At 45.4% G+C, this 15661-nt stretch overlaps 1 protein-coding gene and 1 non-coding gene across 17 annotated transcripts in view; one reads left to right on the top strand and one right to left on the bottom strand.

Annotated features, from left to right (window-relative positions):
* The window catches only part of FAM193A (family with sequence similarity 193 member A), a 191682-nt gene that overhangs the window by 29585 nt on the left and 146436 nt on the right, over positions 1–15661 (top strand). The gene's annotated exons all lie outside the window — the stretch shown is intronic.
* Positions 8365–8471, bottom strand: LOC118152472 (U6 spliceosomal RNA). The gene has a single exon (XR_004741233.1). It is a non-coding gene; the product is annotated as a U6 spliceosomal RNA (small nuclear RNA).

Below are 15661 nucleotides of genomic sequence, written 5' to 3'. Positions count from 1 at the left end.
ACTTACCGTATCTCATTTGATTCTGTGTCAGCCCTCGGAGTAGGTGTTCTTTCCCTCAATCCTCCATTTATAAAAATGCAACTGAGGCTTGGAGGGCTTGGTTACTTGCTTAAGGGTAAACAGTGGGTAGTTTTCAGTCACTCTTGTGCTGTCTAAGTACAGTTGGCCCTTGAATAACACAGTGGTGTGGGATGCTGACCCCTCGCATAGTCAAAGGTTTGCTTATCCCTTTCGACCCTCCAGAACTTTACAGTAGCCTTCTGTTGACCAGAAGCCTTACCAATACGGTGAACATTTGATGAGCAGATACTTTGTCTATAGGTATTATCTCCTGCATTCCTACAGTAAAGTAAGCTAGAGAAAATAAAATGTATTTACTATTAAGTGGAAGCAGTCTTCATCCTCATTCTCTTTACATTGACTAGGCTGAGGAGGATGAGGAAGAGGAGAGGTTGGTCTTGTTGTCTCAGGGGTGGCAGAGGCAGAGGAAGTAGAAAGGAAAACAGGCCCACACTCAGTGTAACTTTATTTTCATTGAAGCAGGGTCTCACTCTGTCACTCAGGCTGGAATGCAGTGGCATAATCACAGATCATTGCAGCCTCGACCTACCAGGTTCAAGCCATTCTCCCACCTGATTTTTTATTTTCTGTAGGTATGAGGTCTGACTGTGTTGCACCAGCTGATTGTGAACTCCTGGGCTCAAGCATTCCTCTTGCCTCGGCCTACCAAAGTGCTGGGATTATAGGTGTGAGCCACCCATGCCTGTCCCACTGTAACTTTTTTTTTTTTTTTTTTGGTGAGACAGAGTATTACTTACTCCATTACCCAGGCTGGAACGCAGTGGTGCAGTCTCAGCTCACTGCAGCCTCCATCACCTGGGTTCAAGCAATTCTTGTGCCCCAGCCTCCTGAGTAGCTGGGATTACAGTTGTGCGCCACCATGTCAGCTAATTTTTGTATTTTTAGTAGAGATGGGGTTTCACCATGTTGACCAGGCTGGTCTCAAACTCCTGTGTTCAAGTGATCTGTCTGCCTCAGCCTCCCAGAGTGCTGGGATTACAGGGTGAGCTACCGTATACAGCCTAACCTTGGTATTTTTTTTTTTAATCTGGTGTCTCTCTGTCTCTCAGGCTGGAATGCAGTGTGGTACGATCTCAGCTCACTGCATCCTCCACCTCCCGGGTTGAAGAGATTCTCCTAACTCACAGGGGCATACCATCACACTTGGCTAATTTTTGTATTTTTAGTAGAGACGGAATTTTGCCATGTTGGCCAAGCTGGTCTTGAACTCCTGGCCTCAAGTGATTTGCCCACCACGGCCTCCCAAAGTGCTGGAATTACAGGCGTGAGCCACTGCCCCCAGTCTAAACTTAGTATTTTTTTTTTTTTGAGGCGGGGTTTTGCTCTTGTTTCCCAGGCTGGAGTGCAATGGCGCGATCTTGGCTCACCGAAACCTCCGCCTCCTGGGTTCAGGCAATTCTCCTGCCTCAGCCTCCTGAGTAGCTGGGATTACAGGCAGGCGCCACCATGCCCAGCTAATTTTTTGTATGTTTAGTAGAGACGGGGTTTCACCATGTTGACCTGGATGGTCTCGATCTCTTGACCTCGTGATCCACCCACCTCGGCCTCCCAAAGTGCTGGGATTACAGGCTTGAGCCACCGCGCCTGGCCTCAAACTTAGTATTTTTAACACCTCATGAAGTAACTCTATTTCTCAGAATAAAAAACCAAATTCTACAAATGTTAAGTGACTTCTCAAGGTTACACAGATTGTTAGGAGATGGAATTGGCTTTCAAACCCAGGAATTCTGGCTCCAAAGTCCTAGGCTCTTTGGGACTGGCAGCTTCTCCTTTTAACTGCTACTGATGTTCGAACTCTTGGTGTCTGCTGCCCTTGATGGTGAATGACACTGATGGAGACATGAAAGGCCATCTGTCAGTCTGCCCCCTGTTAATTATTTCTTTTAATGTATTCTTGACCTTTTTAGGCTTTTGTTTTTTGTTCTTTAAGAAACATGTACAGGTATAAAAACAAAACCATTGCTGACTGAATTTTGTTGGCGGGGGGGGGTAATGTTTTGTTATTTTTTCTTCATTCTGTTTTATGACAATTCAGATGATTCAGATGGCTGAAACATTTATTAATGTCCATGCTGCTTTTCTTGGAAGATGTGTCAGCAGTTTGGAAGGAAGGTTAGTTAAGAAAAAGACGTACTTTCTGGAATTCTGTTCCATGTTCTCTTCACTCTTAACCATCACTGTCTCTGGTTTTTTATTGGAGGGGGATTTAAACCTGATGGGGTACTCTCCAGAGTTTTATTCCCAAACATCTATTCATGTTTATTAGTGGTCTGCCTCTTCAGGATCTTTGTAATCTGCAGCTTCGGTTATTCTGGTCAACACACCAACACTTTGTTTTTCACCTTTTTTGGTTCAGAAGCATGAGGCGCCCTGGAGGTCAGACTCAACTTCAGTATATGGAAACTCTTATCAACGGGTGCAGCTATTCGAAGTTTTAGATGCTAAGATTTATCTTCCTTCCTTTGCCGTGCCCCGCCCCGCCCTGCCCCGCCCCTGCAGAACCCAAAGTTATGGGGTTAGGTAAGAGGGAAAATTCCTCTGGACTGACCTTTAGGTGTGACAGCAAGAGATGCCCCTCTCATTTAGTCCTTCTTTTCTGAAATATGGGGCCATAGGGGAGCAAGTACCATGCATTGGTCGTTTGTGTAGAATATATCCTGTAACTTGTGAGACAGTGTTTTGCCACCAAAGGGCTCCCTGTCTGGTGTTCTGGGTGCCATCCCACTGTTCACTAGAGCCAGTTGCCCCTGGGTGATGGGATATGTGACAAAACGAGTGCCCATTACCTCACTTGATCTCACTAGAGCCAGTTGCCCCTGGGTGATGGGATATGTGACAAAACGAGTGCCCATTACCTCACTTGATCATAAATCAAACTTCTTGGTCTGTTGTGTCGTAACAGCCATTCGGTAAGTCCATAGATGGTGATTTTGAGGGACAAGCCCAGTGTACAGTCAGGGTCCAGTCAGGAGGCAAAACCACACAGCACTTAACACAAGGAATGTTTAATGTGTTACCGTGTTGTTAAGCTGTGATGGGAGAGTAAGCTGGAAAGAGAACTCTGCCCAAGGAAGGACACATTTCAAGGGGCTTCTCCCTGAGACTGGTTCAGACCTTGTGAAGACATGGTTGCAATCATCTAGTTGGCTGGGTCAGAGCAGGTCCACAGCCACCAGGCTAGCAAGGGTGCACAGGCACGGATGAACCAAGACTGGAGGGGTCGGTGTGCAGTAGCAGGCAGGGCACCCCTGTAGGTTCGAGGCCTGGGGTGTCTGATGTCTGTTGGGAGGGTCACTGGAAACAAGCCTTGAAGGCTCTGAGAAGCCAACGTGGATGGGCAGATGGGAAGAGCAGTTTGAGGTACCATAGCTGGGCTCAGTTGCCGGAGCAGTAGTTCTCTGCAGGAACTCACATGCCTGTGTAAATGGCTTGGGCCACTGTGTGGGATGAAGGTTAGGTAGCCAGCCCTGCGGGTCCCCTGGTAAGTGGAGGCATGGGTGGGGCCACGGAAAAGGGCAGGAACGGTTACCTAGGCTTGAGTACAGGTGCACACACTCTGGGGCTCTTGGCTGTACTGCTGCTTCCCAAGTTCAGAGCTGGAGAAAACACTCATTGCCAACAGCCTGGGAAAGCTCTGCCCTGCAGACACCTAGCCTTGGAGAAACTGCAGTCTGAGCAGTGGAGAAACAAGAAGTGTAGTCTCCGGGGCCTGGGAGCCATGTCATTACAGAACTAGGAAGGGAAGACCTTTCCTCCTGTTACTGGTAAGCCTTCCAGTCAGCAGTAGGCTGTTAGTAGTGAAGTTTTTGAGGAGTCAAAAGTTATGTGGATTTTCTTTTTCTTTTTTTTTGTTTTGGAGACAGAGTTTTACTCTGTCTCCCAGGCTGGAGTGCAGTGGCGCAGTCTTGGCTCACAGCAACCTCCGCCTCCTGGGTTCAGGCAATTCTCCTGCCTCAGCCTCCCAAATAGCTGGGATTACAGGCGCCTGCCACCACGCCTCACTAATTTTTGTATTTTTAGTAGAGACGGGCTTTCACCATCTTGGCCAGGCTGGTCTCAAACTCCTGACCTCGTGATCCACTGTCTTTAGCCTCCCAAAGTGCTGGGATTACAGGTATGAGCCATCGTGCCTGGCCAGTTATGTGGATTTTCAACTGCATGTAACATCAGTGCCTTCACCTGTGTGTTGTTCAAGGGTCAGCTGTATTTTCTAATCTTAGGTGGTTTATTTCTGGTAATATATTTTGTTTGCATTTACCTTTCTTTGCACTCACCGTAGACCGTCAGGTGAGAACAGGCACTTTTAACTGGAACGTTAAAAGTGGAAACCCGGCCGGGCACGGTGGCTCACGCCTGTAATCCCAGCACTTTGGGAGGCCGAGGCTGGTGGATCACGAGGTCAAGAGATCGAGACCATCCTGTTCAACATGGTGAAACCCGTCTCTACTAAAGATACAAAAAATTAGCTGGGCTCGGTGGCGCGTGCCTGTAATCCCAGCTACTTGGGAGGCTGAGGCAGGAGAATTGCCTGAACCCAGGAGGCGGAGGTTGCGGTGAGCCGAGATCGCGCCATTGCACTCCAGCCTGGGTAACAAGAGCGAAACTCCGTCTCAAAAAAAAAGTGGAAACCCCTTTTGTACCATTGTGATTGCCTCTTCCGGAACTTGCAAGCATGGGTCTGAGTAGATGGAGGTTGACCCTAGGATTCCTGCAGCCCCTTTTATTAGGCGCATCTAAAAGAGCCAGCTTCTCTGAGGGGGGAGGTTTCCAGGTATTCCAGCTCATGATCTTCACTTCTCTTCTCAGTTAATTATTTTTTAATTTTAATTTTTTTTTTTTGGGGGACGGAGTTTTGCTGTTGTAACCCAGTCTGGAGTGCAATGACACGATCTCGGCTCACCGCAACTCCGCCTCCTGGGTTCAAGCAATTCTCCTGCCTGAGCCTCCTGAGTAGCTGGGACTACAGGTGCGCACCACCATGCCCAGCTAATTTTTGTATTTTTAGTAGAGACGGGGTTTCACCTTGTTGACCAGGATGGTCTCGATCTCTTGACCTCGTGATCCACCCGCCTCGGCCTCCCAAAGTGCTGGGATTATAGGCGTGAGCCACCACCCCCGGCCAATTTTTAATTTTTTGACACAGGGTCTCGCTTTATTGCCCAGGCTGGAGTGCAGTGGCATGATCATAGCTCACTGCATCCTTGACTTCCTTGGCTCAAAAAATCCTCCCATCTCAGTCTCTCAAACCATCCTCCCATCTCAGCCTCCCAAAGTGCAGGGACTACAGACATCAGCCACTATGCCTGGCCTCACCTAATTTTAGTTAACTCTAAAAACATAGGGCGAATATTTTCAAAAGTAAAATGTATCTTCAGAAACAGAGTCAGTAATTTTTAAAAGGTGCCTTGAGATAATAGGAATACAGTGCACAGATGGGATGGTTTTGAGCTTTTTGGTCTGCATTTTATTTTTATTTTACTCAGTCTTCATCTTGTTGGTTTTGATGTTGATTTGCACTGAGCAGAGATGGAAACTTTTAAGGAGCAGATATCTCACGTGTGAAATACTGGTTATTTCTTGTTAATCATAATGTTATCTAACACTTGAGAATCTCTGACCACAGGCCAGATAGTGGCTTAAGCACTTAAATGCATACATTTACTTCTTATGGCAGGCCTGTGAGGCCAGTGGTGGTATTATCCTCTTTTACTTTATTTATTTATTTTTTTGAGATGGAGTCTTGTTCTGTTGCCCAGGGGAGTGCAGTGGCGTGATCTTGGCTCACTGTAACCTCTACCTCCCGGGTTCAAGTGATTCTCCTGCCTCAGCCTTCCAAGTAGCTGGGACTACAGGCACATGCCACCACACCCGGCTAATTTTTGTTTTTTTTTTTTAGTAGAGATGAGGTTTTATCAGGTTGGCCAGGATAGTCTCCATCTCTTGACCTCATGATCCACCCACCTCAGCCTCCCAAAGTGCTGGGATTACAGACATGAATCACCGTGCCCAGCCCTCATTATTTTATTTTAATTAATTAATTAATTTTGAGACTGAGTCTTGCTGTGTCACCCAGGCTGGAGTATAGTGGTGCAGTCTCGGCTCACTGCAACCTCTGCCTGCTGAGTTGAAGCGATTGTCCTGCCTCAGCCTCATAAGTAGCTGGGATTACAGGTACATGCCACTATACCTGGCTGATTTTTGTATTTTTAGTAGAGACAGGGTTTCACCATGTTGGCTAGGTTGCTCTCAAACTCCTGGCCTCAAGTGATCCACCACCTTGGCCTCCCAAAGTGCTGGGATTACAGGTGTGAACCACTGCACCCAGATTTGTATCCTCATTTTTAGATGAGGATGCCAAGGCCAAGAGAGGTTAGTAATACTCATGTTGACATGGCTGGTAAGTGAAGCTGAGCAGTCTGGCTTTAGAGCCTGCGTTTTTAATTATACCTTGCCATAATTAGTAGTTTTTTCCCCCGCTATTTTTTTTACCTTGAAAGATAAACTTTATTGAGATATATGGTATACACAGTAAGCTGTACCCCTTCTAAGCATACAGTTCTGAATATTGGCAAATATCTACCACTCCAGTTAAGATTTAGACAATGTCACTCACCCCAGGAAGCCCTCTCATGCTCTTTTGCCAACACCTCCTCCTCTGGCCCCAGGCAGCCAGTGATGGTTATTAATAGGGTTTGGTTAAGATCTCTACTATCTTGCTAGTTGTTTTCTTTTTGTTGCATTTATCTTTTGTTTCCTTTTTCTCCTTTGTTCACCTCCTCTGAGTTTAATTGAGCATGTTTTGTGATTCTGTTATATCTATGGACATACTATTTATAACTTTTTTTTTTTCCGAGACTCCGTCTCGCTCTGTCACCTAAGCTGGAATGCGGTGGTGCGAGCTTGGCTCACTGCACCCTCCGCCTCCCGGGTTCTAGTGATTCGCTCACCTCAGCGTCCTGGGTATCTGGAATTACAGGTGTCCACCACTATGCCTGGCTAAGTTCTGTATTTCTAGTAGAACCAAGGTTCCACCATGTTGACTAGGCTGGTCTCGAACTCCTGACCTCAGGTAATCCACCCGCCTTGGCCTTCCAAAGTACTGGGATTACAGGTGTGAGCCATTACACCCGGCCTATTTATACCTCTTAAAAATGCTTTTATAATTTTTGCCTAAGTGTTCACAGTATACATGTTTTAAATTAATTAATTTAATTTTTTTTTTTTAAAGAGATAAGGTCTTGCTCAGCTGGGCTATAATCCCAGCACTTTGGGAGGTGGAGGAAGGCGGATCACAGGGTCAGGAGATTGAGACCATCCTGGCCAACATCGTGAAATCTTGTCTCTGCTGAAAATACAAAAATTAGCCAGGCGTGGTGGTGGACCCCTGTAATCCCAGCTATTCGGGAAGCTGAGGCAGAAGAATCACTTGAACCCAGAAGGCGGAGGTTGTAGTGACCCAAGATCGTGCCACTGCACTCCAGCCTGGCAATAGAGCAAGACTCTGTTTCAAAAAGAAAAAAAAAAAAAAAAAGAGATAGGGGGTTGCTCTGTTGCCCAGGTTGGAGTGCAGTGACGTGATCATAGCTGACTGCATCTTTGAAATCCTGGGCTCATGTGATCTTCCCACCATAGCTTCTCAGGTATCTGGGACCACAGGTGTGCACCATCACACCTGGCTAATTTTTTTGTTCTTTGCAGAGATGGGGTCTTTCTTTTGTTGCTTAGACTGGCCTTGAACTCCTGGCTTCAAGCAGTCCTCCCATCTCAGCCTCCCAAAGTGCTGGGATTGCAGGTATGAACCACCACCATGCCTGGCCGACAGTTTTAATTAATCCAGAGCGTACCTTCCAATGACATCATGGCCGGGCGCCATGGCCTACGTCTTTAGTACCTCCCAGCACTTTGGGGGGCCGAGGCAGGTGGATCACGTGGGGTAAGGAGTTTGATGAGCCTGACAAACGTGGTGAAACCCCGTCTCTACTACAAATACAAAAAAATCAGCCGGGGGTGGGGGCACACGCCTGTAATCCCAGCTACTTGGGAGGCTGAGGCCAGAGAATTGCTTGAACCTGGGAGGTGGAGGTTACAGTGAGCTGAGATCGTGCTGCGTCACTCCAGCCTGGGTGGTGGAGTGAGACTCTGTTTAAAATAAATAAATAAGTATATATATATATACACACACACACACACATATATGTTTTTTATATATAAAAATATATATAATAAAATATAGTTCTTATACTGCTGTGAAGTGGTATATTTTAAATATATATATATATTTTTTAAAATATGGAACACTTCACGAATTTGCGTGTCATCCTTGTGCAGGGGCCATGCTAATCTTCTCTGTATCACTCCAATTTTAGTATATGTGCTGCTGAAGTGAGCACAAATATATATATTTATATATTATATATACGCACATATATGTATGTAAATATATATATATAAAGTATACCACTTTACAGTAGTATAAGAACTTTGGTGTATTACCAATTTCTCCTTTCATCCTTTGTGCTGTTGATGTTATACATTTGGCTTTTACATATGCAATAAACACGTAGTACATTGCTGTTTTTGCATTTGAAAAGTCAGTAATCTTTTAGTGCAATTAAAATAATGCTGACTGGGCATGGTGTTTAAATGCCTGTAATCCTAGTACTTTGGGAGGCTGAGGCAGGAGGATCACTTAAGCCCAGTCGTTGGAGACCAACTTGGGCAACATAACAAGGTCCGTTCTCTACAAAAGATAAAAAATAGCCAGCATGATGGCACTCGCCTGTGGTCCCAGTTACTTGGGAGGCTGAAGCGGGAGGATTGCTTGAGCTTGTGAAGTCAAAGCAACAGAGACCAGTGATCGTGCCACTCTACTCCAGCTTAGATGATAGAATGAGACCCTGCTGAAAACAAGTGAGAACACTGATTTTCAGCAGTGAGAATGGCTGTTACTAAAAAGTGAGAAAGTGACGGACGGTGGTGAGGTGGTAGAGAAAAGCAGTGCTTGTACACTGTTGGTGGGAGTGTAGATTAGTTCAGCCATTGTGGAAAGTGGCATGGCAATTCTGCAAAGACCTAACGTCAGAAATACCATTCAACCCAGCAGTCCCATTACTGGGCATATACCCAAAGGAATATACATTGTTCTGTTACAAAGACACATGCACGTGTATGTTCACTGCAGCACTGTTCACTTAGCAAAGACACGGAATCAACCCAAATGCCCATCAGTGATAGATAGATTAGATAAAGAAAATGTGGTACATATACACTGTGGGATAGTATGCAGCTATAAAAAAGAATGGGACTCTGTCCTTTGCAGGCACTTGAATGGAGCTAGACGTCATTATCTTTAGCAGACTAACACAGGAACAGAAAACTCTGCTGATTCTCACTTAGAATACGTAGACCAGAAAACCACATACCACATATTCTCACAGCTGATGAGAACACATGGACACATAGAGGGGAATAACACACACTGTGGCATATCGAAGAGTGGACGGTGGGAGGAGGGCGAGCATCAGGAAAAATAACAACTAATAGCTACTAGTCTTACTACCTGGTTGAAGAAATAGTCGGTACAGCAAATTCCTGTGACACGTTTACCTGTGTAACCTGCACATGCTGCATATGTACCCTCAAACTCAATAAAAATACAGAAATGTGCCCCCCCCAACGTTGCATTTTGGAGGCGGGTCTTCATGAATGACTTGGTGCCCTCCCCGTGGTGATGAATGAGTTCTTGCTCTATTAGTTCACTTGAAGTCTAGTTGTTAAAAAGAGTCTGGGGCCTTCCCCTCTATCTCTGGCTCCTCACTCTCTTGCCATGTGATACATTTGTTCCCCCTTTGCCTTCCGCCTTTGGTCTCATTAGAAGCTGAGCACATGCTGGTGCCCTGCGTGTACAGCCTACAGAACTGTGAACCAAAAAATAAACACCTTTTCTTTAAATATTTTTAAAATCCACTGATTTTATTTTATTTTATTCCATTTTTGGGGATTGTCATTTCTTTAGTAGATCTAGGTTTTGGTCTGTTAACATATTCTTCTCTGTTGCTGAAATTCTTTCTGTTTTTCTCTTTTTTTTTTCCGAGACTGTGTCTCTGTCTCTTACCCAGGCTGGAGTGCAGTGGCACAGTCTTGGCTAACTGCAGCCTCCACCTCCCAGGTTCACGTGATTCTCCTGCTTCAGCCTCCTGAGTAGCTGGGATTATAGGCGCGTGCTGCCTGGACTAATTTTTTTGTATTTTAGTGGAGATGGGTTTCACTGTGTTGCCCAGGCTAGTCTCGCCTCCCGAGCTCAGGCAGTCTGCCTGCCTCAGCCTCCCAGAGCACTGGGATTACACACGTGAGCCACCGTGCCTGGCCTGAAACACTCTTTGACATTTTACGTGGGTTAGGTCTGTTGGCAATGAATTTCCTGTTTTTATTTGCGAAAGTCTTTCTTTCTCCTTTATTTTTAAAGGATCCCTTTGCTGGGTGTAGAAGTCTTAGTTAAAAGCTATTTTTTCTTTCAAGATTTTAGAGAAATTACTCTCTTCTGGTTTTCATGGTTTCTCACAAGAAACCTGCCGTAACTGTTATCTTTGTTCTTTCAAGTGTAATGTTTCTTTTATCCCTAACTGCTTTCAATCTTTCCTCTCTTCCCCACCCCCCTTCTTTTCGAGACAAAGTCTTGCTCTGTTGCCCAGGCTGGAATGCAGTGACATGATCACTACAACCTGCCAGGCTCAAGCCATCCTCCACCTCGGCCTCCTGAGTAGCTGAGACCACAGGTGTGGTCTAATTTTTTAAACTTTTATGTAGAGATGAGGTCTTGCTATGTTGCTCCCAACCTCCTGGGCTCAAGCGATCCTCTCACCCTAGCAAATGCTGGGATTACAGGCATGAGCCCCGCTTGCACTTGGTCAGTGTTTTCTGTCTTTTGTTTTCAGAAATGAGGAAATGATGAGACCAGGTGTTGGTTGTTTCTGTCTGTCTGTCTGTCTGTAACATTCTCTGAGCTTCTTGGGGCTGTGGTTTGGTGTTTGTCACTAATTTTGGAAAATTCTCAACCATTATTTCTTCTGCTTTGTCCTCCCCTTCCTGGGATTTCAGCTGCGTGGATATTAAAGCATTTCATATTGTACTGTGTCTTGGATGTTCTGTCCACCGCCCTTTTCTCTTCCTGTTTCTGTTTGGGAGATTTCTGTTGACCCATATTCGTGTTCACTGATGTTTCTGTTGAAATTATCCATGTGAACTTGTGTGTTGTCCACCTCTTCTGTCATAGTGTTTAACACACAGAGTTATTTTAAATTCCTGTCAGACAGTTCTAACACCCACATCATATTCTGAGTCTTGTTTTGGTGATTGCTCTGTCTCTTGAAAGTGTGGGGTTTCTTTTGTACCCTCTTGTAGGTTTTATAAATACTTTCAAAGCCATACGTGTTGATTAAGACATTACAAGCTACAGTGAGTAGTTTTAACTCCTGGAAGTGGGCGCACCTCTCTGCTGGGCCTTTAATCTGCATGCAGTCCGTGTTACTTGTTCAGAGTTGGCCTCAGTTGATTATGTGCTGTGTGTTACGCAGCACAGCCTTTGAGTTTTTGTAGAGGTGGCTTGTGTCTAGGATGAGGAGTGTTTTACTGTGGCAGTGTTGGAAATTCTGAGTTGTAAGTCTTCCTTCTTTGCTATGTTTCACAGGGGGTTCTTTGCATGCTCTTCTCCCAGTTGTATTCTGCTGTTGAGTGTTGTTTGAAGCTTTTTGACTTGAAAGTGTGTAGTGGTAGTGGGGTGCTGCCCCCCGTTCTGGTTAAGGCTCACTCAGTTTTTCTTTTTCTTTTCTTTTTTTTTTTTTTTGAGACAGAGTTTCACTTTTGTGTCTCAGGCTCCCAGGCTGGAGTGCAGTGGTGCAGTCGGCTCACTGCAACCTCTGTCTCCCAGGTTCAAGTGAGCCTCCTAAGTAGCTGGGATTACAAGTGTGTGCCACCATGCCCAGCTACTTTTTGTATTTTTAGTAGAGACAAGGTTTCACCTTGTTGGCCAAGCTGGTCTTGAACTCCTGACCTCACGTGATTTGCCCGCCTTAGCTTCCCAAAGCGCTGGGCTTACAGGTCTGAGCCACTGTACCCGGCCGAAGTTGTTTTAGACATGTCTGGTAACCCTGGATTTCAGAGGTGCAGCTGTCTCAGTTCTTCTGCCTTTTCCCTAGCTGTAGTTGTGGACTCAGTGTGTAATTATTCCCCTTTCGCAGGAGCAGGTCTTTCCTCTCCCTCTCTTCCCTGTCCCCAGTCACAGTAAGTGTTTACCAAAGCCTTTCCGCACCCCCCTCCCCAAACACACACACAAATTAGGACTTTTGTTTCTGAGTGTAGATTGAGGTAAAAGATTTGGGAAGAATTTCTTGCCCCTCCGTCCTGTCTCCTGGTCCCCTCCCTGGGTTCTGCGCTACTATCTGTGCTTCTTAGGGTTCTTTCAGATTTTTTCAGTGATTGCCTAGTGGGTGCCACGGAGAAAGAGCCTGCAGAGTAGTGCAGGGTCCCCCAGTTTCTGCAGCTGCCAGAAATTGTCCTGACAGCCTGTACTCAGCCTTTCGCAATTTTTTATTCTTGCTGAACTCTTTTTACGGGTGTCTGATTGTGTCTGCTCCAGGTGAGCCTGTGTGTTTTCTTTCCCTGCAGGCACTTAGATTATGGGCCAGTTTTTGTTCTGCAACCTCAGCTCTGCAGCAGGCCCAGAAATAGTCACGGGTTTGGTTAGTCTGCTGTTTGCACTGCAGCGGTGAGCATCATGCTGTCCCGGTTCTCTTCACCCTAGGGCAGAAGCCAGAAGCAGACGTGTCTTGAGGAACGGCAGTTTTTTGGTTTGATTTAGTTCAATTTACTAGTTTTTTTTAATGATTAGTGCTTTTGGGATCTCAAGAGGTCTTTGTCTACTCCAAGGTTGGGAACGTCTTCCACTTCGTTTTCTTCTAGAGGTTTTATAATTTTAACTGTTACGTATAGGTCTTTGATCTATTTCAAGTTAATTTTGGGTATGGTGTGACGTGAAGTTGGAGGTGTCCTCTCCTCCATATGCAAGTCCAGTTGGGTATCATTTGTTGAGAGATCTCTCCCCATGGAATCCCCTTGTTCCTTTGCCCAAAACGTCTTTCTTTCTTTTTTTAATTTTTTCTTTTTTTTAAACAGCGACGGGGTTTCACCATGTGGGCCAGGCTGGTTTTGAACTCCTGACCTCAAGTGATCCGCCCACCTCGGCCTCCCAGAGTGCTGGGATTACAGGCATGAGCCACCATGCCTGGCGCAAAACTTACTTCTTTTATGAGCGTTTCATTAAAAAAAATTGGCCAGGCATGGTGGCATGCGCCTCTAATCCCAGCTACTCAGGAAGCTGAAGCAGGAGAATCACTTGAACTGGGGTGGCGGAGGTTTCAGTGAGCGAAGTTTGTGCCACTGCACTCCAGCCTGGCTGACAGAGCGAGATTCCATCTCAAAGAAAAAGACACCATGTCTACAAAATATTTCTTACTGTTAAATACCATAAAATTGCATAAAATTATTTACGGGTTTGCAGTTAATTTGACCCCTGGTATAAGCATCATCCAGATAAGGAGACAGAACATTACCAGGACTCCGAAATCCCACTAAAGGCTGCCACTCTCCCTTTCTTTTCCTTCGTGAAACAGCCGGCTGGGTGCAGTGGCTCACGCCTGTAATCCCAGCACTTTGGGAGGCCGAGGTGGGCCTATCACGAGGTCAGGAGATGGAGACTATCCTATCAATGGTGAAACCCCATTTCTACTAAAAATACAAAAATTAGCAGGGCGTGGTGGCACATGCCTGTAGTCCCAGCTGCTTGGGAGGCTGAGGTAGGAGGATCACTTGAGCCTGGAAGGTGGAGATTGTAGTGAGCTAAGATCATGTCATTACACTCCAGCCTGGCAACAGAGTGAGACTCCATCTCAAAAAAACTAAACATACACTTCTCAATACTACAGTTTTGCCCATTTTTTGTACTTTGTATAAATGGAAGCATATATATTAAATAATCTAGGGTATATGACTTGTCTCACCCAACAATATTTGAAAGGTTTATTTATTTTGAACGTGGCTATGGTTTACCTATTTAAATTCCTGTATAGTATTTCATTGTATAAATAGATGACCATTCATTCTACAGTTTCTGGGTTATTTCCAGTTTGGGACTAGCATGAATAATCTTGTACATGTATTTTGGTGCATACAGGACTTAATATGAGGAAAGGTATATATCTACAAAAGGAATTACTGGGCCATAGTTGACATGTATTTTTAAGGTCTTAAATATAATGCCTATTTCCCAAAGTGGGTAACCCTATTTTCACTCTACCGGCAGTGCTTGAGCGTTCCCGTTGTGTCATATCTTTGGTTGAGCATGGTTTTTGTCCTAATTTCTTACTTTAGCCTCTCTGGTGGGTGTATGGTGGTACTATGACTTAAATTCATTTATCTGTGATATGTTACATCATCTTTTCATATGTCTATGTCTGTGGACCACTTGGATCATCTATTGTGAAGAGCCTGTTCAAGTCATTTGCCCAGGTTTTTTCAGTCAAGTTGTATATCTTTTTCCTATTTTTATTTTTTTGAGACGGAGTTTCGCTCTTGTTACCCAGGCTGGAATGCAATGGTGCAATCTCAGCTCACCGCAACCTCCACCCCCTGGGTTCAGGCAATTCTCCTGCTTCAGCCTCCCAAGTAGCTGGGACTACAGGCACGCGCCACCAGGCCCAGCTAATTTTTGTATTTTTAGTAGAGACGGGGTTTCACCTTGTTGACCAGGGTGGTCTTGATCTCTTGACCTCATGATCCACCCGCCTCGGCCTCCCAAAGTGCTGGGATTACAGGCGTGAGCCACTGAGACTGGCTCTTTTTCCTATTTTTCCTCATTTTTCAGTCTTTTTCTTGAGGGTCATTTTTTTCACTTTCTTAATGTTTATTGAATAGAAGTTCTAAATTTTAGGCTGGATGTCGTGGCTCATACCTATAATTCTAGCACTTTGATAGGTTGAGGTGGGTGGATCACCTGATGTCAGATGTTCAAAACCAGCCTCTCCAACGTGGTGAAACCCCATCTCTACTAAAAAAAATACGGAAATTAGCTGGGCGTGGTGTTGGGCGCCTGTAATCCCAGCTACTTGGGAGGTTGAGGCAGGGAGAATTGCTTGAAGCTGGGACGTAGAGGTTTCAGTGAGTCAAGATCATGCCTACTGCACACCAGCCTGGGTGACAGAGCAAGACTTCATCTCAAAAAATAAATGAATTTTAAATAGTTGAATCTGGGCCGGGTGCGGTGGCTCATGCTTATAATCCCAGCACTTTGGGAGGGTGAGGCAGGGGGATCACCTGAGGTCGAGAGTTTGTGACCAGCCTGAGCAACATGGAGAAGCCCCATCACTAGTAAAAATACAAAATTAGCCAGGTGTGGTGTCACATGGGTGTAATCCCAGCTACTAGGGAGGCTGGGGCAGGAGGATTGTTTGAACCCGGGAAGCGGAGATTGCAGTGAGCTGGGATTGCGCCACTGTACTCTAGCCTGGGCAGCAAGAGTGAAACTCTG

The sequence above is a fragment of the Callithrix jacchus genome, chromosome 3 (assembly GCF_049354715.1).
Source record: "Callithrix jacchus isolate 240 chromosome 3, calJac240_pri, whole genome shotgun sequence".
NCBI lineage: Eukaryota > Metazoa > Chordata > Mammalia > Primates > Cebidae > Callithrix > Callithrix jacchus.
The sequence above is the reverse complement of the archived record's forward strand: the minus strand, read 5'-3'. Positions and strand labels throughout refer to the sequence as shown.